The sequence below is a fragment of the Lissotriton helveticus genome, chromosome 6 (genome assembly GCF_964261635.1).
Source record: "Lissotriton helveticus chromosome 6, aLisHel1.1, whole genome shotgun sequence".
NCBI lineage: Eukaryota > Metazoa > Chordata > Amphibia > Caudata > Salamandridae > Lissotriton > Lissotriton helveticus.
The window spans coordinates 2,087,460,900-2,087,474,751 of record NC_136067.1 but is presented as its reverse complement, the minus strand read 5'-3'; the positions used below and the strand labels follow the sequence as shown (position 1 = coordinate 2,087,474,751).

The window sequence follows — 13,852 nt, the reverse complement described above, 5'->3', positions numbered from 1 at the left end:
CGAGGCAATCGACCACCCCAATGGCAGACATACTCCCCAAGACTAACTCGCAGCAGAGGCAGACAACCCCAATAAACAATATTGTGGTCAATCTCTCAGACTACCAGCTTACAGAAAGTGAAGAACGTGTCCTTAATAAAGGGCTGGGTTTTGTTCCGACCCCCACTCATGATCCCTTTCAGTGCAGGGTAGAGTTTTTTGAGACGATCCGAAAAATTAAACTCAAAAAGTTTTTTGCCACTCACCCCCAAGAAAAACAAGGGGGCTATAATACTGATCTTAAAAGACCATCTGGATTTACTCCCTCGAGTGCAGTAGTGGGACCAGAAATTGCTGTGTTTGAAGCAAAAGTCCTAGAGGACATTGAAAAATTGGAATCCCTTAATCAGAATACAGGTTACAAGAACATGTCCAGATCTGATTGGGAAGCAATTAAGTCCCTGCAAAACAACACTAATATCACTATCAAGAGTGCGGACAAGGGGGGAGCGGTGGTGATTCTTAATACCCAAGACTATGAGGCAGAAGTCTTACGACTATTAAATGTCAGGGCCAATTACCAACCGCTAATACGTGACCCCACGCAAGACTTACAGAAACAGATCAAGAAACTGGTGGCAGATGCTAAAGAGAAAAAATGGATTACGAGCAGGGAAGCAGAATTCCTGGTGAATATGAATCCCAGGATGCCTGCATTCTATATTCTACCGAAAATACATAAGCCTGCCCGGCCACCGCCTGGCAGGCCGATTGTATCCGGAATCCAGTCGATCCTTGAGCCTTTGTCTCAGTTTGCCGACTATTTTTTACGGGAATCTGTAATTACACAAAAATCTTTTGTAAAAGATACTATGGATATCCTGAATGTGATCGGGGAAATTTCCTTTGACCCCACGTGTGAGATATTGGTTACCATCGATATCGAATCTCTCTACTCTTGTATCCCTCAGGACGCCACGCTGGTGGCAGCAGCAAGGGCCCTGAGGGACCAGGAGTGGTTTTATGATGCCCCGCAGACATTTGTGCTCCAATGCATCGAAATAGCACTCACTCGCAATTTCTTTTGCTATAAGGACAAGATGTATCTGCAAACCACGGGCACCTCGATGGGGGCCACAATGGCACCGAGCCTGGCATGTATATATGTAGGCCAATTCGAAGAGCACATCATCTATCCTACCAGCGATCCCTTCAGAGACCATGTGCGTCTCTGGAGGAGATATATAGATGATGTGCTCTGCATCTGGACTGGAGATGAGACTACCCTGTTGGAGTTTCTTAATTGGCTCAATTGTCAAGATCAAAGCCTGAGATTCACCTGGTCTTACAGCAGGGATTCCGCTGTGTATCTAGATCTGGACATTACTGTCAAAGATAAAACCCTGACCACGAGCGTGCACCAGAAACCCACAGATAAGAATTCATTATTATCTTATCAATCTTACCACCCGCGGGCGCTCAGGGACAATCTGCCGGTAGGCCAGTTCCTCCGGTATAGGAGGAATTGCTCTAGCACCGAGACTTTTGTGGAACAATCACAGGTGTTGGGGGAGAAACTTTTACAAAGAGAATACCCTGCAAGAACTATTAAAACTGCGAAGAAAAGAGCCCTTAATACACCACGCAGTGCTTTGTTAGAAGTAAATAAAAAAGAGAAAAAGGACTGCTTACCGGTAGTTATGACTTTTAACCCTCTAGCCTCCAAAATCCGGCAGTCAATACGAAAACATTGGGCGATCCTCTCTAATAAAGACTTCAAAATGCCTCAACCCACTTTTGCTTTTAAACGTACCAGCAACCTAAAAGACAAATTGGTCCACACTCGTGTACAAACAACAAAAGCGAATAGCAAAATACATCTTACGGGACATCATCCCTGTGGCACTTGCTCTGTATGTCACCTTACTGAAAAAACAACTCAGGTCACCCTACAGTCAGGCAGAGAATGGGAGCTCAGGCAATTTAGTAATTGCAATACCACATGCGTGGTGTACAAACTAAGTTGCGAATGCGGCCTTCAATATATAGGCCTTACGACACGGAAAATAAAAACCCGCATCCAAGAACACCTAAGCACCATAAAATCTGGAAAGCTGACAACGAAACTTGTACAACACTGCCACACAAATAAACATACATTCAAGTGGGTAGTTCTCGAGAAGGTGACAGGGGACACATACACAGTGGAACGTCTGTTAGCCAGAAAGGAAGCTAAATGGATTTTCCAGGAGAAATCAGATAAGATGGGGTTGAATGATTTATTGGAGTGGAATAAGATACACTAAGTTTCGCTTTGGCATCTGTATGAGGTTGCTTGTACACTCTTATTGCTGTAAGACATGTCCCGGGCGCACTTATGCATACAAACTGGAGCACCCTTAATGTGTTCTTACTATGGTCTTGAATATGTATTCTGCCTAAGATATGAAAGCACGTTCATTAGATTCACAAAAATAAAAATTGGGTTGATGATAAAATAACTGCAATTGTTCCCATCCAATTTTAACATTTGTGGCTGGTCCATAAGGTCCTTTGAATTGAATCAGTGGTAATGGATCCCAGTTAAATATATTTAAGCAATGTGCATACTGGCTATTTGCAAATTACATACAAGATGTGATTGTTTTCAGATAGGTGCATAAAGTTTTAAAAGTGCTGTAAAAAGCGAGATCGAGATCACGCGCCGAAATCTCGCGTTAGTTTCCGCCTTGACGAGCACTTTTCGCTTTGTTGAATATGAACTTGCCCAATCCAAAATGGCCGACGCGGTTCCCCGCGAGATCACGGGCGGCATTACAAGTACTTTCCTAATGCAAAGGAAAACACGGCACGGGCTGAGATACAGCAGCCGCTTCTTCACTGCTCGGTAAGGCAACTGGGGGTCTCAAACGGAGGATGTCAGGAAGCGATGTTATGCGCATATGCTTAGAAGGTACAGGCGATGGCCTGGAGACACGCAGTGTCCGCGCTGGAAACCGATCTCCATGCACGCTGCAATTTGGTGCAGGCATCAGAGGGGATCCGTTTTTATCTAACATGTTTTTTATCTAACGCGATGTGTGGAACGTGCAGGGCGTTTTGGGTAACTTGAGCAATGCACAGTTTTGCTTCTTGCCTATCGCTTGTGACTCGGTGTAGACTTGGTAACTGGGGAGGATAATACAGAAGGTCATGGCATATTGTCACTCCGCCTTTATCTACACACTATGTACAACGTAGTTATAAGTGAATGATGGTTTGCATGATATACATATGTTTAAATACGAACTAAGTATGGTGTTTTGTCTCTCCCACCTCCATAACACTCGCAAAGGGAGAAGTGAACAATCGACTTGTTGCGATTTGTTCTATCATTTTTTTAAAAATACAACCTCGTCCCGTCTGGCTGGTAGGAGCACCTATGGCCTGTTGAGGGTAATTATCAGAGAGTCAATTGTGTGTGAGAGTAAGACACAGACTAGATGCTTTATGTTAACCACAATGGTGCGGATTTTATGTATTTACAGTTGCGAAGACATGTGGGTCGACCTGCAGTGGCTTTAATATATTTGACGCCCTGATGAAATTGCCTACAAGTTCACTAGGCAATGAAACATGTCGGCAAGTACAAGTATGAATGGTTGAATAGGTGATAACCATCTCTACTTGTTTTCTTTTATTATTCCATACACAACACAAGAAATTGAATAAAAGTAGTGTGTCTGTGTTGTGTTATGAGTGTTTTAAGGTGTTGATTGACACTATTTTGGTCCTTTTGTTTTCTGTTCACTGCACTTTTTCCTGCACAAATCTTTTGTGCATTTGGACACTATTTTCTGTTCTAAGCTTGATGGTACCGATGATGACAACAGGGCAGTCCTGACGAGTACCAGTCAGGTCCCCGCTTGGTGGTGCGCCCGTGAGGTGCCATCTCGCTTTCACCCACTTTTTTCGGTTTATCACTACATTAGTTTTTGTCACGAGATTAAGTGTGGTATGATTGGTCCCGCAACTGTATTTTACTGTTATATGAGAATCAGGCAATTTTTTGAATTAAGCACCAACCCAAGATATTTTGGCTACCCCAATTAATGATGTAACAAGGGGAGTTATGTTTGCTAAAGAATAGCAACGAACGAAATATTTCAAAAAGAAGGGTAAATTTTCACATGTGCTTCTATAGTCTAGGTCTTTGTGTTTTTGCTGCATACTGAGTGGAGGGCGACCTATTGACTGGCTTTTCCCTCTAAAGCTCCTCTTTTTCTTGAAATGGGTTTTGGGGTGCCAGGGGTAATTTTAGGGATCAGTGCAGGTATGGGTTTTGGGATGCTAGGGGTGATTTTAGAGTTCAGGGCGGATACGGGTTTTGGGGTGCCAAGGGGTTAATTTCAGAGTTTAGGCTGGTAATGGGTTTTTGGGTGCCTGGAGTAATTTTGGGGTTCAGTGTGGGTATGGGTTTTGGGTTAATTTGAAGGTTCAGGGTGGGTATGTATATATATACACACTTTACTAAAAAAATAAGCCATTTACAGGTATATATTATTATTATTATTATTATTATTATTAGGGAGATTTATAGAGCGCCTGGTTTACGCCCAGAGGCGTGTCCTGATTGACTATAAATAGCTCTCATTTTCTCATGTACTCTTATTTAAGTTTTTTTTATTTAAATATTTCACTATTTGTGATGTATCCCACATGAAACCAATTGAGATGCTCTTATTTCAGATTATATATAGCGTTTATACTTACCTGTAAAATAGTTATATTTTAAAACAAAACTTTTACCACACGTATGCCTTTGTTGTAAAGGCATATGCATGGTAAAAGTTTGCATTGTAATGGTAACGTGTTGTAACAGCACTTGAGTTGTTACAACCGCGTTGTAAAGGCATGCGTTGTGATGGCATGTGTTGTAATGTCATACATGCGTGCGATGCTGAAGCTGCTATCCTTTCATCCATCAATCCAACCATCCATCCTTTCTGATTTCAATTTACTCTGCCAACCTTACACCCATCCTTTTAGCCATCATCTCGGATATTTATTTACTCTACCATCCCTTCACCAACGCACCCATCCTCTCACATTTACATTTACTATACTTTCACCCTTGTATCCATCCATTCTGATTTTCTTTTACGCTGCCATCATTTTACCCATTTAATTGGGATTTACCTAACCCACACAAACGCCACTTTGTGTGATTTTGCGTGGATTAGGAACTCCAGAGTAATGAGAGGCAGAGCATTGAGCTGCCTTGAGTGACCTTGCGTTGGGAAGTCGTTCCATGGGTGGAGCTAGGGCATTCCCACACACCTGTCTATGGATTTTACGAGCACATTGTCCTCCTATAAAAGCAATTGTTAATGAACTGGCAAAAAAGGGTCGTCGCCTTGAAATGGTATTGTGAAAATTGGTTATATTGTGTTCCTAAAGTGCTTTGTAGTAAAATATATTAAATTGGCCTTTTAATTCAGTATATTCTGTTCCTTTTTCATAAGACAATAGCATATAAATGCATCAAATTAACAAAAATGTGTGCTCTAATTGTTGTCCAGTTTCAAATGCAGAATTCACCACATTGTTTCTCAGCTTGACCTGAGCATTAATCGATCCTGATTATCTGCCATTTTAGCTCCGGCCCATTAATTAACATTAGCCACGCCCCTTCATTTGCCATGTTAGCCTCCCCCGAAATTAAGATCTAGTTGCGCCCCTGCTGGCTCCAATGATCATGGAAACTCTTCAGGGGCTGGATGCGAATGAAGAGGCCGCAGACTCACCCATTCTTTCATTTTGTTTATTACAGAGGGAGGCGACGGCTGTACTCCGACAGAGCATATGCGGCAGATCTGCGAGGAACTAGGTGGTATCCGCAATGACTGCGGCGTGAATGAAGTGTGCGATGAGGGGATATGCTGCCTCAAAGACGGCTGCGTCTTGCGTTGCATGTCATCAGGTAAGGGGCAATGCAGGGGTCTCCATGGCAACGCCTGGGGGGAGGGGGGCTCACACACTTCCGGCTGCTTTGGGTCCGGCAGGGCCACGGAACTGGCACGAAGCAGGGGGCGGGCCTGATCTTTACCATAAGTGTAAACTGAACCTACATTCAGGCGGGTAGGGCTGCGGGCAGAGGGCGCATCCAGGGCATTGTCAGAGTCCAGCCTGAGCCTCTCTGAGAATAAACCCATCACAACTTCACACGTCACAGGTGACCCAGAGCAGGCCCAGGCGCACCGGACAGACAGACGTCATCCCTGATGCTAAGGGTCGGGAGAAATATCTATATATATTACCTACTGGCGGTCGCCAGTAGGTATATATAGTTAGGATTTTTTCTCTATGGGATTTTTGAAAATTCTATGTCTAATAACTTTGCCGTTTGTGGACGGAATTGGCTGAAATTTTCAGGAAAATGGCACATTTTGTTTCTGAGCAGCCTTTGAAAATTTGGGGGGGGTTCGTCAAGGGGGGGCCGAGAAAAAAGGGGGGTCCCAAAACGCGTTTTTCCCATGTTAATTTCCATAGGGCGGTTGGCCTCACTTTTAGCCCGAACGGCTGAATGGATTTGCACGAAACTTGGCAAAATTGTAGGGACTGGTAGCCCGATGTGCCTTTTGTAGGTCTCAATATATGTGCTCCAGTGGATTTTGAGAAATTAACGTTTAAAAAAAGATATATATCTGTAACAGCGGACCGGGCAGCGGCCCAGGACGCGTACTTTTCGCGCAACGGAGCTTTGTGAAGCGAAGCTGATTGGTTCTCCGGCGTCTGTCAACATTCCAAACAGTCCGTAGTGGCCGCCATCTTGTCTCTCGGTAGGATCGAGAGACAAGAGGAGGCCAAAGCGAAGGGGCAAATGACCATAAGGGGGAATAGTAGATCCTCGCTGACCCCCTAGGTTTGATGTGGAGGTTTTAAAAGGGCCCCGCGGGGCAAAAAAAAAAAATTATAATAATAATCTTACGGCTGAATGGATTTGCACGAAACTTGGCAAAATTGTAGGGACTGGTAGCCCGATGTGCCTTTGCTAGGTCTCAATATATGTGCTTCAGTGGATTTTGAGAAATTAACGTTCAAAAAAAGATATATATCTGTAACAGCGCACCGCTTCGCGTACTTTTCGCGTTACGGAGCTTTGCGAAGCGAAGCTGATTGGCTCTCCGGTGTCTGTAAACATTCCAAACAGTCCGTAGCGGCCGCCATCTTGTCTCTCGGTAGGATCGAGAGACAAGAGGAGGCCAAAGCGAAGGGGCAAATGACCATAAGGGGGCATAGTAGATCCTCGCTGATCCCCTAGGTTTGATGTGGAGGTTTTAAAAGGGCCCCGCGGGGCAAAAAAAATAAATAATAATAATAATCGAACGGCTGAATGGATTTGCACGAAACTTGGTAAAATATTAGGGACTGGTAGCCCGATGTGCCTTTGCTAGGTCTCAATATATGTGCTTCAGTGCATTTTGAGAAATTAACGTTCAAAAACAAGATATATATCTGTAACAGCGCTCCGCTTCGCGGAGATAAAATTATATCTGTATTACCTAGCTGTTGCTAACACCAGTTAGCGACGGCTAGTAGGAGATAGCGACCATCTTGGGCCCCACTTTGCATGTGAGTGATATTTATCACTAATGACATGCAAAGTGGGCATGCCAAGATGTTAGCGACTGGAAACAGTCGCTAACATCGCTATCTCCTATTATCAACTTTTGGAAATATTCGAGATAAGCGCGAATATCTCCAAAAAGTAACAGCTGCCCTGAGCAGTTCTTAGCCATGTTATCCTATGGGAGGTGGATAACATGGCTAAGAGGATTAGCTCGGTAATGCATGAATATCGCTGAGTTTTCAGCGATATTAATGCATTGCGGTCGGTTTTTATCGTATTTGCGATAAACTTTGATAATAGCAAGGTTTATCTGCGATAATTTCTGACGGTAAAAAAATCTTTGCAATGCATCGTTAGGGATAAATATCGCTTAACTTTGGTAATATGCCCCAACGTCTGTTAACGTTCGATTCGAAGGAAATCAGGAAGTGTTGAAAAACATTGTCTGCGCCATCTTGTCTTTTTTCAAATGCCACACTTTTGTCGTGCACGGCAGCCATTTTAGATGCCTTGACCAGACCCACTCTGTGCACGCTGTCGATCCTTAGCATGGCTCCCCACCCTCGCAAGCATCTCCCCCAGGCAGTGGTCACCCCCGCTCTCTGTCTTATGCATGGGTAATAAACCTCCCCCCATCTGCGCTGCTCTTTCCTGAGAATCACACCCTGTGCCCGCCCGACACCTCCCTTTCGCCCTATTCACTACTGCACCCTCTGACACTCCTTTTCCTCTGTGTCCGATTGTCCAGGCTGGTCCTAGGGTATCAGCTATCCCTGCAGATGTAGTTTATGGCCACAGCTGTAAAGATTCACCCCTCTTCAAAGGAGTTATAGTAGATCAAGGCCCACACTCGATGAGATCCGTCACAGCAGAAGCGTTGCTATTATCTGAAAACCATCCTGTATTGTGATTGGGGAGGGGACCGAGCGTGAAGCGGAAGATTCCAGGGATGACTCTTTGTACATCAAAGTTTTTACAATTATGTGTCACATTAAAAATATATAGCACTCCGACAAAGTAGTAAAACTTTAATAATTTATAAATATATACAAGAAAACAAAAATAGTAATAACATATAAACATTTTTAGGGAAAAACAACGAAGTAGCGGTCGGCTGTGCGAATAGTCCCAACGCAGCACAACGTCCAGATTTCCGGCGTGGGGCGTTGCGGGGGGTGGGTCATCAGTAGCAAACTGTTGTGCGAATAGTTCCAAGGCAGCAGAACGCGCTGAAATCTAGATGACACGAAAGTGATGTCTAGTAAGTTGCCACCCAGCAAATAACGGCGTGGGGCGTCGCGGGGGGTGGGTCTTCAGTAGCAAACTGTTGTGCGAATAGTTCCAAGGCAGCAGAACGATGGCACCAAGGTGATGTCCAGTAAGTTGCCGCACTGGTTTTGGTATCCTACAATGCTGCTCCGAATAACGGCGTGGAGCGCCCCGGGGGAGGCGGCGTGAACGGGCCTCTCCAGGTGGAGTGTCATCTGTTGTAGTGGGGCGCCCCTTTACCGTTTCAGTTGCCATTCCGTCCGTTTTTGGTCCACTGTGTCAAAAGCCGCAATTCAGCTGAGTTGCGCCCACTCTTGCGGTGCAGCGATAGGCGGCTGTCACAGGACTCTCAAAATGGCGGCAGGCTCTTTCCTTTTTGGGCCTGGTCCACTGAAATGGCCCTGGGACACCTTGGAAATCGGACGCTTGTCTGCTAGGTCTTGGACCCCATTCTCGAAAGCGTCCCCTCCGCCTTGAGAATTCATCAAAAGTTTTGGGGGCCCCGACTCCTGCAGGCTTCTGGTGGGGAGCGGCTGCCATGATTGCTCGCGGAATGACCACGACGGAGCTACGAGATGGTGGTGCTCTCATGGTGACGCCAGCTTCAGTCTGAAACATCCAGAAACAAGGTGGGGCTTTCATCGTTTGGGAAAAAAAAAAAGTTTTCATCCAATGAAAAGTGTTGTTTTTAGGTCATATGATCAAGCCTTCCATCATTAGGAAACCAAAAGTAAAATGAACCAATGAAAAGTTTTATAAACAAGTCACATGACCTGTTATGCGGCATAGGGTATAAAATGCGGAGAAAATACGTTGGCACGTGAGGCGGCGTCAGTAGCGGACCGATGTGCGAATAGGCCGAAGGCAACACAGCGCGCCAAGATCCGGATGGCACCGAGGTGGTGTCCAGCAAGTTGCAGCACTGGTGTGGCCATCCTACAATGTTGAAAGTCGGCGTGGGGCGCCCCGTTGGCCTGTGAGTTTGCGTCAGTAGCGGACCGATGTGCGAATAGGCCGAAGGCAGCACAACGCGCCAAGATCCGGATGGCACCGAGGTGGTGTCTAGTAAGTTGCCGCACTGGTGTGGCCATCCTACAATGCTGAAAGTCGGCGTGGGGCGCCCTGTTGGCCTGTGAGATGGTGTCAGTAGCGGACTGATGTGCGAATGGGGCCAAAGGCAGCGCAACAATATTTTCTGACTGACACCACAAGGCGCTGAGATGCCAAGATCCGGATGGCACCGAGGTGATGTCTAAGTTGCGGACTGATGTGCGAATGGGGCCAAAGGTAGCGTAACAATATTTTCTGTATGGAAGATACCACTAGGCGTTGAGATGCCAAGATTCGGATGGCACCGAGGTGATGTCTAGCAAGTTGCTGTACTGGTGTGGTCATCCTACAATGCTGAAACTCGGCGTGGGTCGCCCCATTAGCCTGTGAGATGGCGTCAGTAGCGGACCGATGTGCGAATAGGCCGAAGGCAGCACAACGCGCCAAGATCCGGATGTCACAGTGGTGGTTTCATAGTTGAGAGGCACTTCATCTGCAGTGGGGCGCCGAGATCCGGATGGAACCGAGGTGATGTCTAGCAAGTTGCTCTACTGGTGTGGTCATCCTACAATGCTGAAAGTCGGCGTGGGGCGCCCCATTAGCCTGTGAGATGGCGTCAGTAGCGGACTGATGTGCGAATGGGGCCAAAGGCAGCACAACGCGCCAAGATCCGGATGGCACCGAGGTGGTGTCCAGCAAGTTGCCGCACTGGTGTGGCCATCCTACAATGCTGCGCCGAAAGTCGGCGTGGGGCGCCCCGTTGGCCTGTGAGTTCGCGTCAGTCAGTGGGGGCTGTTTGAGGATCTGACTGCATTGGAAAGCAATGTGATGCTGTGCGTCGCCCCCAAGATGGAGGTTCCTCGGCTGCAGTGGGGCGCCCCTTGGTGTTTCACTCGCTATGCAGCTGAGTTGCGTGCGCACTTGTGGCGAATAGGCCGAAGGCAGCACAACGCACCGAGATCTGGATGGCACCGAGGTGGTGTCCAGCAATTTGCCGCACTGGTGTGGCCATCCTACAATGCTGCGCCGAAAGTCGGCGTGGGGTGCCCCGTTGGCCTGTGAGGTGGCGTCAGTAGCGGACCGATGTGTGAATAGGCCGGAACCAGCACAAGGCGCCAAGATCCGGATGGCACCGAGGTGGTGTCATAGTTGAGAGTTCTGAGCAGCGCTTGTAACACTGTCTGAAGCTTATTTGCACCTGCTGCAGCTTCACTATTGCCCTGGTGTGGCCTAAGATCGCCCATGACATAGGCGGCCACCTCCCGGGGTCCGGCGGAACTTTTTTCCTTTTCCTTTGTGCATCTTGTCCCACAATCCGTTTGACCTGAAGACACGACCAGGTCCCTGAATGTGTGCAGGGGGACGCTATTGATTGAATCAAAATGGCGGCTTCACACAAAGCTGACTCAAGCGTTGCTGCTGATGCTATACAGACAAAAACTGGTTTTCAGTTTGTACATTCTTCAGGATTTTTCCATCCAAGGCTGGTTGAGAGTTTGTATAACAATGGCTTCAGATTTTCAACATACTACTCTTCAACATTCTTCCTAAATGTAACAATGTGAGACTCACTAGGAGAACGGTGTAGTGAGGGCCACAAACGGCTGTTTATCTTTCCTTTCAAAATGCTGCCAACAATATTTTCGGAATGGAAGACAACACAAGGCGCTGAGATTCGGTTGGCACCGAGGTGGTGTCCAGCAAGTTGCCGCACTGGTGTGGCCATCCTACAATGCTGCGCCGAAAGTCGGCGTGGGGTGCCCGAAGGGTGGGGGGGGAGGCGGCGCAAACGAGCCTCTCCCGCTTCTCCATGTGGAGGCAGTTCATCTGCAGTGGGGCGCCGAGATCCGGATGGCACCGAGGTGGTGTCTAGCAAGTTGCCGCACTGGTGTGGCCATCCTACAATGCTGCGCCGAAAGACGGCGTGGGGTGCCCGAAGGAAGTGTCCTTATCCAGGGCATTATCGCTGTATCATGTCCTCCACTAAAATGGCCCTGGGACACCTTAGAACTCGGACGCTCGATTTTTTTTTCCTTTCCTGTACATGCAAAAAAAGGTAAATGCCCGGTACGTTACACGCTTCATCTGCCACGATGAACTCTCCAGAGGAACCGAAAAAAAATATAGTTGTGGTAACTATACCATGCATCGTCATATGGAGAGGTGGCACCAATTAATTATAGTGCTGCATAAAAGAGAGATTTGGAGGAGAACCCCTGACCTGCTAGTACATTCATCAAAGAAGTGGCACTGAGAGCTTCAGAGGCAAGGGAAACGGTCCCAAATATTTAGAAGAACTTTGGAAAGATTAAAATGACATGTTTAGATTGTGGCAAATTAATTTCATGTGGACAGATGAGTGTTACTCTAATAAATACAGCATATGAACATCATCATAGTCGATGGTTGGTAGAGACATTTTGACTATATCCTGGACCTGCCCGTCCTCGCCCAAAATGGCGCCGGAATAAATGGGACTCGTAACTCCTTGTTGTGTACTGGTTGCAGAACCTTGAAATCACGAGATACGTATGCAGTTTTGAAGCACATGGCGGGCGGGGACGAGAATTGATTGAATATTTCGACATCCCTATTGATATTAAGTTCTGATGTGTTATTGATTACTGTACTGTTGAAAGTTCGAATTAACGTCACCCATGGTACTTGCCCGCAAATGTATATCTAGATAATTTTATTGTAACTGGCCCTGTCGTATTTTAATTATAAAATGTACGTCCACCGATTCCGTAACTGTTAGACACCTTAGTTCTTGCAACCTAATGGCCCGCCCGTTACGTTCCTCTACAGTGTAAATGTCTACTCATCACATACGATTACAGTTTGCTCCGTGGCCGGTCCACGTGGTTATAGGCTCGTATTTGTATAATGAAATTTTCACAATAAAGGTTTTTAAAAGAAAACATGGTAGTAGTATATACATTGGTAAAGTTTGTAATAATAGTCACTGTTTTAGAATCATTAAAAGGCAAGTGAAATAAAGCAGACCAATTACATGAAGGGTAAAAGGTATAATACGAAGGAACGCAGTAAAGATAAATGGTCAAGGGCTGTTGTGTTTTCTATTCCTGCAACATAAAGTGATCGATAAGAATCTCATATTCAGGCGTATCGGCGACTAAGACAGCAGGTCGACCCTCTTTTGCTCAACGGCTCCATCATGGGACGAAGAAACGCTCTTTTTCTCGAAAAAAGAATATATTTTACTTGCAGGACAGTTGTAAAATTTCCGGGAAAGTACATTAGCCTGGAACATTATAACATATATTTAAGAAAAAATAATGTTCGGAAGTAATGAAAAGCGTAATTTTTAGGTCATATGACCAAGCCTTTCATCATTACAATAAGAAAAGTAAAATGAACCAATGAAAAGTTTTATTAACAAGTCACATGACTTGTTATGCTTACGTTACGCGCTGCGCGCCCCGGATGACTTCCGGATGCGCTAACGCGGCGCGTCATATGACGCATTACGCGACAACGCAGGTCCAGAATATAGTCAAAATGTCTCCACCAACCAGCGGTCGGAACACAACCCCTTTCAGCAGGCTAAATAGTTCTGTTAAATGAGAACAGAAGGGACAGGCAACAAGAACCATCAGTCAAAGAGGGGAGGGCTAGTTCTTCTCTACCGGGTTACATTGGGGCGCTACCGGAACTGATCGAATTGGTAGTCTACAGTGTTTCTGGATGTTTCAGACTGAAGCTGGGGTTAGCATGAGAGCAGCATCATTTCGTAGCTCCGTCGTGGCCATTCCGCAACCAATCATGGCAGCCGCTCTTTATCGTTATTTTGGGCGGGGTGGGTGGCGGAGCCGAGCTGTTTTGCAGCCATCATTGTGTGGAGTTCAGTTCATCTCACTAGTTTTGTATTTGTCATGAGGGGTTGTTCCTAATGTTTCTATTTTAGCGAGGTCAAAAAGA

At 46.1% G+C, this 13,852-nt stretch overlaps 1 long non-coding RNA gene across 3 annotated transcripts in view; it reads left to right on the top strand.

Annotated features, from left to right (window-relative positions):
* The window catches only part of LOC144762053 (uncharacterized), a 99,085-nt gene that overhangs the window by 11,511 nt on the left and 73,722 nt on the right, over nucleotides 1–13,852 (top strand). For all 3 annotated transcript variants that reach the window (XR_013596025.1, XR_013596024.1, XR_013596023.1), the window contains exon 2: nucleotides 5,792–5,941. This is a non-coding gene — a long non-coding RNA (uncharacterized LOC144762053). The remainder of the gene's footprint in view (nucleotides 1–5,791; nucleotides 5,942–13,852) is intronic.